General features: G+C 40.4%; 1 long non-coding RNA gene across 1 annotated transcript in view; it reads left to right on the forward strand.

Moving 5' to 3' along the window:
- LOC132530874 (uncharacterized) overlaps positions 1-6,550 on the forward strand; it is an 80,102-nt gene extending 73,552 nt beyond the window's left edge. The window contains exon 3 of the long non-coding RNA XR_009543937.1: positions 6,487-6,550. This is a non-coding gene — a long non-coding RNA (uncharacterized LOC132530874). The remainder of the gene's footprint in view (positions 1-6,486) is intronic.
- The last annotated feature ends 9,554 nt before the right edge of the window (positions 6,551-16,104 follow it).

Raw genomic sequence — 16,104 nt, forward strand, 5'->3', positions numbered from 1 at the left:
TCTTTCTTTCTTTCTTTCTTTTTTTGCGGTACGCGAACCTTTCACAGCTGTGGCCTCTCCCGTTGCGGAGCACAGGCTCCGGACGCGCAGGCTCAGCGGCCATGGCTCACGGGCCCAGCCGCTCCGCGGCACGTGGGATCCTCCTGGACCGGGGCACGGACCCGTGTCCCCTGCATCGGCAGGCGGACTCTCGACCACTGCGCCACCAGGGAAGCCCATGATTCTTTCAACGTTTTAAAACTGTTTCTCCTTGGAGGTAAAATGGAGGTACTAGCAGTCTGGGTTAAATGAGTATTTTATAAGGGGGCTAATACACAGTAAGAGGTTGATAAATATTAGATATTTTTGTTTTTCAATGACATTTCTGCCTGGAATTTGGGTCCTATTCCTCACTGTCTGATGAAGATGGAGGTAGTTCAGCCCCTCTCCCCGGAAGTCTTCTCTCACTCTTAAAAGCCGCCTCAGGAAGTTTCCTGGTTCCCTGACTTGTACAATGCTTTATAAACGCCCGTGTATGTGCTTATTTTCCCTACTAACCTGAGGCTTCTAGGGCAAAGACAATCAATGCAGTATCTCTAGCATGCAAGGACTCAAGACCCTGAGATAGGGTGATCGTACAAACAATTTTCCTGGGACGTTTCCCTTTTACATCTGCTGTTACAGTACAGTTAGTAGTCGTGCCACATTTTATTCTCAGAAAGTTCCCAGTTTGGATGATAAATTATGCAGTATCTACTCAAAGAGCCTTCTAGAGTCTCAATCATGTTCGTAAAGGAAAGACTGCCCTTGACCCTCTGACACGCTTTCCTATTGTAGCAGCAGTGCTTATGGGTAACACTGGACCCTGGGAAACTTGCCTCTCACCGAGGGGGTGGGGAGGCTGTGAGGGAAATATGCCTTATGATATCCCAGGGAGCCAGCCTGTAGTGCTGAATCACTGGCAGCATTTCCCAAAAGTGAGTTAAGAAACCATTTCCCACTGACTCAGAGGGTGTGGGGCTCTCACTGGTCCATACCGACTAGAAAGGAATCACCTGGTTTGCTTTGACTTCCGTTGAAAAGGTAGCGAAAGTCCACTCTGAAACCCCATTCCCTACTGTTCTCCAAGCGTCTTCTGGTTATTGTCTCCTAGATGTCTTTCAGGAAACACTGGCTGGTGAATGCGCTTAGGTTGTGCTACAGAGGAGTTCGAAATGGAACAAAACTGAATGAGGACTAAATTGTAAATAAACTAATGCTCAGATGTTTGTACTTACCTGGAAAAACAGGTTTAAAAGATCCAGGAAATAGAGCCATAGGTTCACTCAAGAAGGGAGTTTGAAAGAATGTGTCATCACCTCCGGTAGTCCTGCCAATTGCCATTTTCGGAAGTGAATGGGGACTTTTTTTGCCTTTTGTTTGGTCGTCTTCATTTTTCAAAGCCCAGTTTAAGTCCTGCTTTGTCCAAGAAACTTTCCTGAGTTGCCACAGACAGCCTCACTTCTCTCTGACCTCTGCTTCTCCCTAACTCACCTTTATTTTAAAAATTTGCTTATCTGACAATTCTCCTGTAAGGTCAGTAACCTGTGATACAGCATTTATGGGTGCCAAACTCTGTGCTGAGTGCTTTGCCATAATCATTCCTTCTAATCCCTTACCACCAGGTAAGCACTGTTACCTACATTTTACAGGTAAGGAAACACAGGTAACATTGTATTATTATTTATGTTATTAGATTACATCGCCTCTCCCCATCTAACTTGTAATCCTCTCAAGAACTGCAAACAGGTTTCTTATCTCTTGGTGTCTTAGTTTCCCCACATGCCGTAGGAACTCAAAGGAGCAAATTGTTGATGTTAATGGCCGGTTTTACTTTCTGTCTACTCCATGAAGACGGAATTTTAAATGTAAATACATAGATGTGCTCTACAGGCCATCTTTAAAGCCCTAGAAACCTCACATCAAGCCAGGAAAATTAAGTGTGAAGAGAAGGAATAATACGTACGTGGGACTTGCCATTTTGAGAGTCCATTGATGTCGCTTTTGAGTCACAGGAAGCTTTGCTTCAACATTTAAAAGAGGAAGAAAATGTTAGGCACATTGTGACTATTTGAATATTCTCTTGGGTTGATTTCCTGCATTACATCTTTGAAAGTGTCCTGATTTTCCTATGTATTCCAGTGCTGAGTGGTATTTCCTGTCTCAGCCTAAAAAATGGGATTTGACTCTTAACAGGAAGTGTCAGTAACAGCATCAGCTGCAGTGACAGAGATGCTGCAGCAGTGACTAGCACATTGTAACACATTTGAATTTGGATCTTAAAATAAGCCACACACGCTGAATAAGTATGTAAGTGTATATGAAATAAGTATGCGTGCCTTATCATAATTTTAAGTCTGATTTTTATTGTCAAGAATGTTTCCATTTAAGAGTTTTTAAACTCTTGCCTTAAAGGGTTGGCCAAAGATCATTTTTGTGTTTTTTAGTCTCTTATATCCAAATTGTCAGATATTATGTGTGAAGAGGCCATTCAAGGCAGAATCATGAAAATTACAGATGGAAAATTAGGTCATTTTCTTTTTCCTTTTCCAATACAGGCTGCTTTCCTTACAGAATATCTTCAAATATTTTTTCCATCCTTGTTTAGAATGACGTACACGAATGATGGGGCCATTACAGGTTCCCCTGGGAGGTTATTCCACAGAATAATGGGACTTGCTGTAGGTATATTTTTTACCTGATTTTTAACCTAAACTTTTTTTATTTTTTGCTCCATTTCATTCTGTTACCCCTTGGACCACCTGTACGGTTCTTCATAGAAGGTTGCAGGATGCTCCTTTTGATAGGAATACTCAAAATAATTAAAGGGAACTAGGTCCATTTATGTTTGATGTGCATAAGTCTGCTTTGTTTATCATGTGCTTATTGACATGGCCTAAGGAGGCATAATGATAGTGGGTGATTCTTAAACATAGTCACAGAACTGGATAAGAAAAAGTTCATAAATATTCTTTTAAGTAGGTGTAAATAATATTAGGCCCCTTCTTTTGGTCATACGTCAGGTCTCTCATTTATGGGAAAATGAATGAAATAAGCAACCTGATCAGTCTCGTCTTGGATTGTCTAGAACTTCTCCAGTAAGTTAGACTTGCATTAGTATGTTCAGTTCGGCTTCATACTCTAGCCATAAACTGGGATTTCCAATATGCCGTATCCCAGAGACACCAACCTTGAGGCTTGTTGTGTCCTTTATTGGTCTCTGTATGTCCATGGCTAAGCCCGTGCCTGGCAGATATCAGGCAATTTGTTGGATAATTGAATCCAATGAATTATGTACTAATTAGAAAAAAAAGTAGTGAGAGCAGCCATGAATCTAGTATTTTTGACACCCAGCGCCAATCATTTTCAATACCCTTATATGAAAAATGTATTTCAGTAATAATTGTGCAATGAAATGAGTAATAACAGCCAGAAGAGAAATATAGACAATAAAGTTTTATTAAACGTAACAGATAATCATGCAAATAAATTATTTAAAAATAAAAACAAATGTTACAGAATAAAAATATTTTAGTTTTTTATATATATATAAATTAAAATATAATACATTAATGATTTCTTGGGAAAAAGGAAAATACTTTATACTGCCATTTATTCCATTGCTTCCAGAGGCGGTATTGAAGCGACTCAAGTGTGCCTTCTTTGTCTTTACAATCATTGTTTGTTTTGAATCTATTGTTTTAAACACTTGAAGCTGTAGTACCCTAGGAATTGGAGATGCTAAGTGCCCTCTAGGTAAGCTCAAAGGATTCCAAACCATTTTGAACTTACTCTCTAAGTGAATGTGGACCGCTGAGTCTCCGGGTATACAAATGGAGGTTCCAGAATACGATGTTTATTTAAGAATAATATGTTTATATATATATGAAGATTACATACGTATTATTAAAACTCAGCAGTAACCACAGCAATTGCTTAGAACTTGGACCAACGAAAGATACTTTAAGGGGGAGGAGTATTTTATCATTGACATTGTTTAGAGTTGGCAGAGCATAGGGAAAATAAAAAGCAGTGTGCCTTTGAGCTTGTCATTTCTTTTAGTTTATTACTGAAAAATTCTTAATATTATTTAAAAGTTTAAAATTTCTCTACAGACCATGATGACTTGCTTGCACTTGGGGCAGACCATTCCCATTTCCCTGTCCTGGGTTCACCACTGTGGAGGATACTAATTCTGCTTTGAACAAAATTTTTGAAAAAAAAAAAAATTTAAAAATCTCAAGTCATCCATTATAGTTTGACTTCCATGGTTTGCAGGCATCCAATACATATTTTTTGAATGCCTAACGAGGAGAGAGAGTGGAGGATGGGTGAAATCCCTCAGAAGGGGGCTGCGGGCATTGGAAAGTAGCAGGCCAGTATCAGGTCCCCGGGGGCAGCAGAACAAGGACATCAGCAATTTAGAAAGGGAAGTGAGCAGTAGAACAAAGAACTGATGTTTTGTTCTGTTGGTGATGGTCATGGGCTGCTGGCGGTTAGAGCAGAAGCAAGAGAGTTTCTCGAGGCTTAACTTCCCATCTATTCTTTTAATTTCTACCTTTGACCGGGGTTAGCCATACATGTTTTCCCCATTCTATTGCTCAGTTCCTGAGAAAACCCTTCCTACTCTTCCTTCAGTGACTTATTTGCTTCTGTCGATAATCTGGAAATTTTATGGTGAAACTGCAAAAGGGTGAGACACTAAAATGCATCTCAGGTCATGTGGAACATTTGTATGCCAGATGCGTGGTACAAGTGGGGAGTACTTTGCATTAAATTCTTTCTGACATTCTTCTCTTCCCAGGCTCAGTTTTCTCTTGCTGACTTTTTTATTTTTTTTTTTTGCGGTACGCGGGCCTCTCACTGTTGTGGCCTCTCCCGTTGCGGAGCACAGGCTCCGGACGCACAGGCTCAGCGGCCATGGCTCACGGGCCCAGCCGCTCCGCGGCATGTGGGATCTTCCCGGACCGGGGCACGAACCCGTGTCCCCTGCATCGGCAGGCAGACTCTCAACCACTGCGCCACCAGGGAAGCCCTTTGTAGGTTTATACACTTCCTCTCCAGTTAGAGCAAGGGTAACCAAGAAGTGCAATCCTCTGAGACGGCTCTTAGCCGTTCTGTTTTAGTCCTCATCACTCTGTCCAATAGAAATCTCATACAAATATATGAGAACGCCCTGTAACCTGTTTCATCTTGGCCCCTCCATCTCCTACTCTCTTATCAAAAATAGAATTTCAGCGTACCCATTAGTCTGGCTATTAAAAAAAATAGAAAATAACAGGTGTTGGTGAAGATGTGGAGAAACTGGAACCTTTGTGCACCGTTGATGAGAATGTAAAATGGTGCAGCCACTATGGACATCAGTATGGCAGTTCCTAAAAAAATTTTAAAAAGAATTAATAGATGTAGCTAGTGGGAAGCTGCTGTGTAGCACAGGGAGATCAGCTCGGTGCTTTGTGATGACCTAGAGAGGTGTGATGGGGAGGGTGGCAGGGAGGCTCAAGAGGGAGGGGATATATGTATAACTGATTCACTTTGCTGTACAGCAGAAACTAACACAACATTGTAAAGCAATTATAATCCAATAAAGATGTAAAAAAAATTAAAATAAATAGAGTTAATATATGATCCAACAATTCCACTTCTGGGCATACACCCAAGAGGACTGAAAGCAAGGAGGAGGTATTTGCACCCCCACGTTCATAGAAGCACTATTCATAATAGTCAAGATGTAGAAGCCGCCAGGTCTGTTGATGGATGAATGGATAAACAAAATGTGATATATCCATACAGTGAAATATCACTCAGTCTTAAAAAGGAAGGACATTCTGACACATGCTATGGCTTGGCTGGACTTTGAGAACACTATGCTAAGTGAAGTGAGCCAGTCAATATTGTATAGCTTAATTTATAGAAGATACCTTTATAGAGTAGCCAAATTCATAGAGACAGAAAATAGAATGGTGGTGACCCAGGGTTAGGCTGAGAGGGAAATAGAGAGTTGTTGTTTAATGGGTGCAAAGTTTCAGTTTGGGAAGATGAAGAAAGTTCTGGAGATGGAGAGCGGTGATGATTGCACAACAATATGAATGTACTTAATGCCACTGAACTGTACGCTTAAAAATGGTTCAGATGATAAATCATCTAACGTTACATGTTTTTAACCTCAGTAAAAAAAAAAAAGAAAATCTGACAACATTATACACCTTAATCCCAGAAAACTGCATGTGAAAAATAATTATGGGTATTTTACCACAATAAAAGATAATTAAAAAATAGAATTTCAAGTTTGATTGTTACACATCACTCTTCATATAAAATAACAGAGAACTATTTTAGGGGAGTTAGAGTCTGATGGCATGGGCCACATGCTCTAGCTCAGCCTAGGCAAGTTTTGAAATAATGCTTGGTGGTTGGCGTGGTTTGAATAAAATACATGGTTAAGCGGTGTTACCTTGTTCTTTCCAGGTCAAAGAGAGGAACAGAAGAGTAAATCAGAAAAGGAAATGGCCACCCCTGTCTAATTAGATGGTACCCTCTGAGATGGAGAGATTACATCCCCAACTCATCTACATCATGTTTAAAGATCTGAATGGTCACTTCAGCTCCTGTTGCATCTTAGTGGAGGCTGCTTGTGCAAAATGATGTTTGGCAAAATAAAGTAAGCAAATTGGATGTCATGTGAATTAAAAGCAAAGTTGGGAAGAACAGAAACCTTCAAAACCTGCAATGGGGTATCCACCTTTTGACATTTAGGTTACCAGGCCAGCGATGGCATGGGATCTTAGTAAAAGAAAGCTATGATTACTTTGGAGACAATTGGGCGATAAGAAACAGCAATAATGATGCTTTGAATTAAGGCATTTCTCCCCAGGGCTCACATATGCAATAATTTCTTTTCACAATATACTGAGAAACCAGGGAGGAATGGGTATTATTATCTCCAGCTTATAGTTAATAGAAGGTGAAACTGAGGCACAGAGAAGTAATCTGAGTTTGAAGCAGTGTCTCATTGGCAGGGGTAGCAGTAGAAAACAGGATTAATTTCCTGATCTCCGGGCCTCCTGTCTATAAATAGCTTGCCTTCTGTTCTGTTGATCCTGCCCAACAAAGCTGCACCCCAATGTCCCCAAACATGGCAACAGTTGGCTCCCCAAATACGCTTTTAAAGCAGAGAAGACTTACAAGAAGACTGGGACCTTTAGGCCCCTCCAGAGGCTAGCAAATGTGTGGGTGACCATCACATAACTTCAGTGTTGGCTCGTGAACCTCAGTTTCCTTCACTGTCACATTTCTCTGTTTCTAACTTCCTTTGAGCAGGGAGAAAAGACAACTGGAATTTCAGTGAACTCCATTTCCTTGGCTTACAAGTCACAAGCTCCAGTTAAGTGCCACCCTGAATAAGTGGCTCCTTTGTGTTGAGGGAGAGACCACCCCCTGACCCAGAGATGCGGTTTTGCAACACGCAGATGGAGATTTCCAGAAGTCCTCAGCTGGAGCAGCTAAATGTGACTGAGACAACACAGTCCCATAGACAAAGGTCAGACCTATTTTAATCTCTGAGTGAGGTTATTACTCTGGGACAAGGCCCTTCTTGTCTGATTTCCTGCTATTTTCAGTGATTCACAAGCCTGACTCTCTTTCATCTGGGAGTGCAGAGACCCATCCCCCTTTTAGATTTGTTTGTGAGTTAAAATAGTTCCCATCCTCAGTCTTCTCGGAGTGTCTACTTGCAGCCGTAGAATTCCTCAGGCTGTGACCTGGAGGAGTCCCTGGGAGGGAGAGTCAGGGCAGCTTGGAATGCAAGCCCAAGGGAGGAATCCGGAGTGTAACAGGAAGTGGGGTTGCTGCTTGCTTGCCCAGAGGCTTGGAGCCGATAGATCAGTGGGGCTGACTCCTCTGACAGTGCTCTGGGAGGCTTCTGAAACACAGCCTTATGGAGGCTTGCCCTGTACTGCCTGCTGAGGTGTATGCATCGTGCAGGTGTTTCAGTCCAATCCAGTCACTATAGAATCCAATGCAATTAGGATGAAAGACGCTCCTTTAGTTTCTTGATGACACAGCCCTCATGTTCTGTAATTACTGGTCCATTTGGATTGATAACCCTCGTATTTATGGGTTATTTCTCCAAAGTGAATGCTGCAATATAAAAGCCTGCTTATCCAGTTATCCTGTGGCTTTTGAGTTTGCTAGTTCCCTCTTTTCTTTAAAAAAAATTTTTTTAATAACTTTATCTACTGTGGAAACATCTCAAATCACTGTTTCTTAATTGTTTAATACCTCAGTTTGATGTAGACAGAGAAGAGTTTGAGATATGTAGCCAAAGCTAGCCTTCAGGGAATCTGCCCAGAGTAATAATAATGATGAGTTGACACTTGTTGATTCTATACTCCTTGCCAGGTACTGTGCAAATGCTTTATACATATTCTCTCATTTAATCTACATAAGAATCCCATGAGATCATTTTACTGAAGACAAAACAAGGTTTAGGGAAGTTAGGTAATTTTCCCTAAATCACACAATTAGTTTGTGGATAGAACTAAAATTCCATCTCAGATCATGCTGCTAAACACAATGGAACAATTTTGCTGAAACTTTGAGAATAAATGTTGGATCTTCCCTAATGTCATGGTCATTGTGGATATCATACAATTAAAGATTTTCTACGTTTTCTTCTCATTCTTTTTAAAGAAAAGGTCCCTGAAGTCAGTGAGAAACTTTGGTGAGTTGCCCTTTCCATTTGTTTATAAGAGGAAACGTTAACTTCTGTGATTGTTCCACACATTCTTGCCACTTCCCTAAATCAAAGAAAAAAAAGAGCCAAAAAACATGGCTGTAATGCCTGTTTTCATATCAGAAGGTCAAAAAACAAAGATCCATGAGGAAATAGTGGGAAGAGAGTATTGTCACAAAAACACCAGAAGTTGCATAAATAAATAAATAGTTTTGAGGGGGATGGAGAGAAGAAATTAACATTTTGTCTCTGAATTCTGATTCAAATCTAATGTTTTCAGAAGTGACAATTCATCCCACAAAAGACTGAAGGCTTTTGGATTTGGTTGTATCAACACTCCACCCACAGAGTAAAATTGAGAATTGATTACACCCCTCCCCTTGCTTGAGGTCAAGCAAGCAACAGAATCCACTACTTTTGCTGTGGACTTTGTCTACACCCCAGAGCAAGGTGGAGAGAGAAGCGAATTATCCAAATTTTCAAGTCAAAGAAGCAGTACTTTGGCTTTAATTATCTGGTAGAAAGTGTTTGGAAACCTGAATTATTTGCGTATATTTTTATCTTTGCTTGATACAGAGTGACTTTGTGTTTAGGCCATTTCAATTGATAGTTATTCAAGATTTCCTAGTTACTGGACTTGTCTCTGCTCATGTGAAGAGAGGTAGCTTCACTTTCCACTGGGAGAGAAGGGCTGAGATCAGAGATTTGGTTTTTAGGTCACTGCCAACACTGAAGAAGGATGCAAACAGGGCTTCTCAGCCCCAGCTTTGCAGGAGAGTCACCTAGGGAGCTCTTAAAAGTGTACCAGTGGCCCTGGTCCCATATAAGGCCAACCAAGTCAGGATCTTTGGGGTTGGAGCTGAGGCCAGGACATTTTCTAAAAGCCCCCTTGTGATTTGAAAGCATCCATGGTTGAGAATCATTGGATTCATCCTGGATATTATCATTCTGATGATGATAAGTATAAAAAAGATGGAGAATACTTCAGTTCCATTGTCCAAATGATCCACAGACATTTGATTTTTAAGAATATCAAAAAGAGATAAGGCAAAATGACAGTGTAAGTTAATCTTCTTGCCCTTTCCAGTGGCACTGTGGTCTCGTATACCTGTCTCAGATAAAATATGCCTTATAGTTCTCAAAGTTAGTTATGAAAGCAAATTCTAAAACAGAAAACTCTTTCAGAAGGATGAGAAAGAAAAATCTCTATCGGATGAGTACTACCAAATAGAGAACAACATTGACCAAAAACCATACTTTTAACTGATTCAGAAATCACCTTCACAAATCTTTTGGCTTTATATTTTACTATTCGCACAGGCACAATTATTTTCCATACCCATTTGATGGTTTAAAGAAGTAGTGGTTCTCAAACTTTATTGTGCATCTAAATTACCCAGGGAACTTGGTAAAATCCAGATTGCTGGGCTCCATTCCTGTGGTTTCTGGTTTGATGGGTCTGGGGTGGGATCCAATAATTTGCATTTCTAGTAAGTTCCCAGGTGAGGCTGGTCGTGGGACCACAGCAAACTAAAGTAGAACTTGAACACTTCTCCCCAAAAGCTCATTATAAGTTTGTGAAGAATAATGTGAATATTTACTTTAGTATTATTTTTATTCCAAAATGGATTTGAATGATTCTCTAAAAGTACACATAATAGGTTAAATTTTTAAATTAAAAAAAAGGTAAGGAAATTAGGGTGAAAAGTAAAGTTTGGGTACTAAGATAAAATCAAACAGCACATACATATAAAAGGTATTTTAGGGCTTCCCTGGTGGCGCAGTGGTTGGGAGTCCGCCTGCCAATGCAGGGGACACAGGTTTGTGCCCGGTTGGTCCGGGAAGATCCCACACACCGCGGAGAGGCTGGGCCCGTGAGCCATGGCCGCTGAGCCTGTGCGTCCGGAGCCTGTGCGTCCAGAGCCTGTGCTCCACAACGGGAGAGGCCACAACAGTGAGAGGCCCGCGTACTGCAAAAAAAAAAAAAAGGTATTTTAAAAAGTAAGATACAGAAAATGAAATATATTTTACTATTTAACAAAATATACATTTGAGAGTATCAATTCTATATAGCAAATCTTATATCATTCCTGAGCTTTTTCTTACTTCTGAATTCCTTTGAAACTTAGATAATATAATATTTAGCTATTCTAAAGTAAAGTAAAAAAGGAAAATTGCCCGGCCAATCCTAGGGATACTGGCTAATGATGTGAGATTCTATTTGGCTCTTCCGTATATGCATAGACTGCTTTCAAACAGAATACAATAAAATGAAACGAGGGTGACATGCCTGGTTTATTTAATAAAACTGTGTGTACAGTAGATAACTAAACTGAAGAAATGATTTAGAGGCTTGAAATGTTTAGATTCATTATCTACACAGTAACACAAAATCAAAAGCAGGAGGCAGTCTGAGCAAATGAAGCAAGTCAGGTGGAGAGTGTGGTCCCCTGACATGGCGCCCTGTCTAACGGGAGCACGTGGCCCTGTGCTGTCAGGTAGTTGATTTATTGAGAGAAGCTAGGGCGAATTTTTATACAAAATGTTATGAATTTTAAATGTTGACAACAAATTCAATTAAAATAAATAACACTATGTGAGTCAAACAGAATCAATTTGGGCCAGATTTGGTTTTGCTAATTTGAAAACTTGTCTTCAGGAATTAATTTTTCCTGGTTAATTACCAACTCCTCTTTGCATTCTGAGTAGGTTTCTACCCAGGCAGCTAATTGAAGCAGAGCCAGACAAATTACTGACTGCTATTTGCATGGCTTTCCTTTAACCCACTGGTTCTCCAAGTGAGGTCCTAAGTTGTATTAGCATCTTCTGGGAACTTGTAGAAATACAAATGAGACTTGCCCATCCCAAATGGGCTAATTTCATATGACCCGCCCCAAACTTACTTAGTCAGAAACTCCGGGAATGGAGCCAGAAATCTGTTTTAACAAGCCCCTCCATGTGATTCTCATGCCCACTAAAAGTTGGAGGGCCCCAATTTACTTGAAGAGAATTTAAGGCAGCCTCATTAAACCAGAACAGATCTACTGGGTTGGTAATAAGATGAATACCTTACCAGCATCCGGAGCCAGAGCGCTCTGGTTATGCGACGTTCCAAATGGTGCTGGGTATCATTACCCTGTTAATAGATACTCTGGCATATTTCATTGAAAAAGATATAATTCCAAAGTAGCATGGAGAGTCTCATTTGAAAAGTTTGCTGAAGAGTACCTGTCAGTTTAGGGATCGTATCAATGGTTATTTACTCTTTCTTACAAACTGCTCCGGTTGTCGTGCTTGGTGTCAGCTGAAAATATTCTCACTTCCTTTCTCACTCACGTTTACCAATTTTCGGAGGGTCACTAGAATGTGAGCATAGTTATAGATCCTTGTAACTAGCCTTCTAATGGGAAAACAGCTTCAAATATACAAATAAGAGTCAAGATATATCTATAGAAGAACACTTATTCTCAACAAAAGAGAATTTAATCTTAAATCAGTATATTTAGCAATATCCAGATGTGTGGTAACAAATACCAACATTTCAACTGCACATGCTATTTTCTTCCCTATATTTGACATTTGGTAGTTAGCTGGAGCAGTATAAGAAGCACTGGTGGGCACTAAGGAGGCTTGGTTTCTTCATGTCTGTCCCTATCCCTCCATGTGCCTTGGACGGGTCGTTTGTGACTTCCCTTTTCTCAGTCTGTAAAAGGAAGGCCTTGCACTGTATGATCTCTGAGAGCCTTTCAGCTCTGAAAACATTCCGTGATATTTAAGGCTTATTGTCATGTGGGTTACTAGTCTTAGCTGAAGCTTCTTTAGTTGTTTGGCTGTCTGTGGATTGTATATTCACGTGGATTCCATTTAAATCACATGCTCTGAGCTCATTTACTTGAACTTTTATAGTAGTACTTAAGCATTTATATATTGCTTTTTATCTTCAAAGCACTTAACATACTTAAGAATCCTTCCAGCAACACTTTGAGGTAGCTAAGTATTATTAAAATAGAAAGAGGAAGAGGGTGAGGGAGAAAGAGAGAAAGGAGAAAAAGAGAGAATTGTAAGTCATTTAATGATTTGTCCCTGGCTAAAGGAAGAGAATATACCAGGGCAGCACAATTAGAAATTTTAAAAAATATTTTTTAAAAAGGGGGGTGGGGAGGAAGAGAGAATATACCAGGGCCAGAATGAAAACTGCTTCCCTGTTTCACATTAGACCTGGTATCAAACTTTTCTTCCACCACACGTTTTTAGGGTTTAGAATCCTCCCCGCGCTGCTCTAGGATCTCCTCGAATCTTTGTAGGCTGAAGGCATTTTGATGTCGTCTGCCTCATTGGAGGGCAGAGACCACATCTTGCACAAGTGCTCAGTTCATAACTGAAGTTTGCTGTTGGGTCCTTTCCTATTTTAAGCTGATGTAACCAAAAGCAGAAGGAAAGAAAGTGAAGGCTTCTATTGCAAGGAAGCAACGAATCCATGGAGTAGATGCTTGGGCTGCTAGCTTGCAGGTTTGCAGTCTTAAATTCTCCTTGTAGCTTACCAGAGAGCAACGCCTTTTAAAATAATGCCAAACACATGTTGAACTTTAGTAACCTGTACTCTTTAACGAAAATGTAACTCTGAGCAGGGTGTATAATCAAGGACCTAATAATGAAAATATTGCTTAAAAATTTAAAGTTTGGTTTGAGGTTTCATGATGCTGACACAGGAAGAACAGTGTGAATGGAGAGAGAGAGGATGTGCAGAGGGATGGCAGGGAGAAAAGGGCAAAGGGGAGGGAAAGGAAGATGAGTTCTCTGGAGGAGACTCTGCACAAGAACTTCAGCTATCACCGCAGTGTCCTCCAGACATGTTCAAAGACAGGAAGACCAGTGCTAAGAAATGAATGTCAGAAGTACCCGCATGAATGCCTCTCTTGTATGAAGTTAGATCACCTTTAGCATAATGTTATGTATTTTACTTCAGAAATTAGATCAGATTAGACTTTTCTTTTGCTATCCACTTTAATCCAAGAACTCATTTCTTTGTAAATTTCTAATCCACCATATAACAATTTTAGAGGTGTTTTATGGTTATAGAAATTTGTGAAACGGCTGCTTAAGCTATATTTATACATAAGCTTATATGCTCCAATTAAAAAAATAATAACACACAAAAAACAACCCAAAGCTAGTTCATCAATATTTAATGTTGAGATTAAAAAATGGAGCTTCGCTGAACCGTGTTTTTAAGTTGGACAGTCTTCTCCTGGCAAATATTTTATTTTATTTATTTATTTTTTTTTGCGGTACGCGGGCCTCTCACTGTTGTGGCCTCTCCCGTTGCGGAGCACAGGCTCCAGACGTGCAGGCTCAGCGGCCATGAGCCGCTCCGCGGCATGTGGGATCCTCCCGGACCGGGGCACGAACCCGTGTCCCCTGCATCGGCAGGCGGACTCTCAACCACTGCGCCACCAGGGAAGCCCCTGGCAAATATTTTAGATGGCCTGCCCTGGGACTTGGTATAACTGCCTTGTTCACACTGTTGTAAAAACATGCATTTGCCTCAGAAAGTAGTTTCCTGTTTTCCTATTTATTGGCTCACTGAATTTTATTTTCCAAAGTACTGAAATTTACTGTCAGATGAAAAGACGTCATAGAGGATGGGGCTGGGCGTGGCCTCCTGTTTGTTTCTGTCTGAGCTGCTCCTGGTGCTGGCACTTCCCTGAGGTCCCAGCAGGTATTATTTCTGGAGCTCATCTTCCCAGGCTCTGAAATGTGAGGTTTTCTGTTGATAGAAAGTCGGCAGGGCTTTGAGGAGACTCCCTTTCTCATGCTGGTCTACTCATGGCAGACCTGTTCATAGAAACTTAGTAATTTGTACTGCGAAATGGAGATAGATAGTTCGTTTTTGGAATTGGTCTGGGATTCCAGGGTCTCAAGACATCCTAGGTCAGTAACCGGAAGATTTCTGGTGGTGAAAACAATCACCACATAATGAAGGCAGCTGGCCAATCTTGGGGGCTATTTTGTCCAGGCAGTTGTAGAGCCAGGGAAATTGTCCTGTCTTCATAAGTGACTGGAAGTCACTTGAAGTCCTCAGAAGGTCCCTCTTCCTTACACAATGCTGAAGGAATACTCATAAATTTTTACTCTGCAATTCTTATTTTTTTGACAGTGCAGCTATCCAGGTGGAAGAGATTTCTCTGTGCTCTGCAAATCTGTTCCTTAACAGCTTACTACATTCTACTTTGTATTTTGATGAATTGTCTACATAACTTATTTGCTGTATTAAATTTAAGTTCTTTTTGGTAGGAATCATATTCTATTAATTTCTATATCTCTTTGTGCCTATAATTCTGCCTTGCACTCCATAGAAATTCAATACGTAGGACTTATCTATTTGTTATATGTATGTATGCATTCTACTTATTGCCAGGCCCCCCTTATTTTTTCTTTTTCACCAAATAGTTTCTTCTATGAGGTACCTGGATAATGATCTGACTAGAAAATAATCTCCATCCCTAGTATTTAAAATATATTATGTCATGGAGCCACAATAATTTCCAAAGAAACACAGCACAGTCCTCCTCCTATACAGCCATCAAGTGTGAAACGCTGTGGTTGGAAATAGATTTTCTAGCCAATACAGCTTCCCCCTCACCAAAAATGCAAAATGCCATTATTTCTTCAGACACTGTGGGAAATGTATTAGAATACCAAAATATAAATTGCTATATCCTGAAATTCTTCTCATATAGTTACTCTTAAGAGGGTACCAGGAAATAGTGTTCAGGCCCCATATATATAAAACGTGTTAGAACATGCTTTTTGGGATTTTGCCTAGCAGCATTGTGAGATGCAATTCAATTCAGCCCACAATATTTCTTTAGAGTGAGTTTTAAGAAGAAAAAGAGGAGAAAAATATCTAAGGCTCTACTTATTAATGCCAACTAGACTTTGAAAACTAACTCATCTAATTTGCTTTCCTAACTCTAATTCACTGACCCTTTAAATAGGTGACACTCTTCCATGGTTCGAAAACTGAAAGGAATAAAAACTATTTGGAGATGTTTCCTATCCTTATCCTTGTCTTCCTGCCCCCATCCCTATTTTTTTTTAAGTAGTAGTTTCTTTCTTTCTTTTTTTTTTATAAATGTATTTATTTAATTTATTTATTTTTGGCTGTGTTGGGTCTTCATTGCGGTGTGTGGGCCTCTCATTGTGGTGGCTTCTCTTGTTGCAGAGCATGGGCTCTAGGCACGCAGGCTTCAGTAGTTGTGGCTCACGGGCTCTAGAGCACAGGCTCAGTAGTTGTGGCGCACGGGCTTAGTTGCTCCGCGGCATGTGGGATCTTCCCAGACCAGGGCTCG

This window comes from Lagenorhynchus albirostris, chromosome 12 (genome assembly GCF_949774975.1).
Source record: "Lagenorhynchus albirostris chromosome 12, mLagAlb1.1, whole genome shotgun sequence".
Taxonomy (NCBI): Eukaryota; Metazoa; Chordata; class Mammalia; order Artiodactyla; family Delphinidae; genus Lagenorhynchus; species Lagenorhynchus albirostris.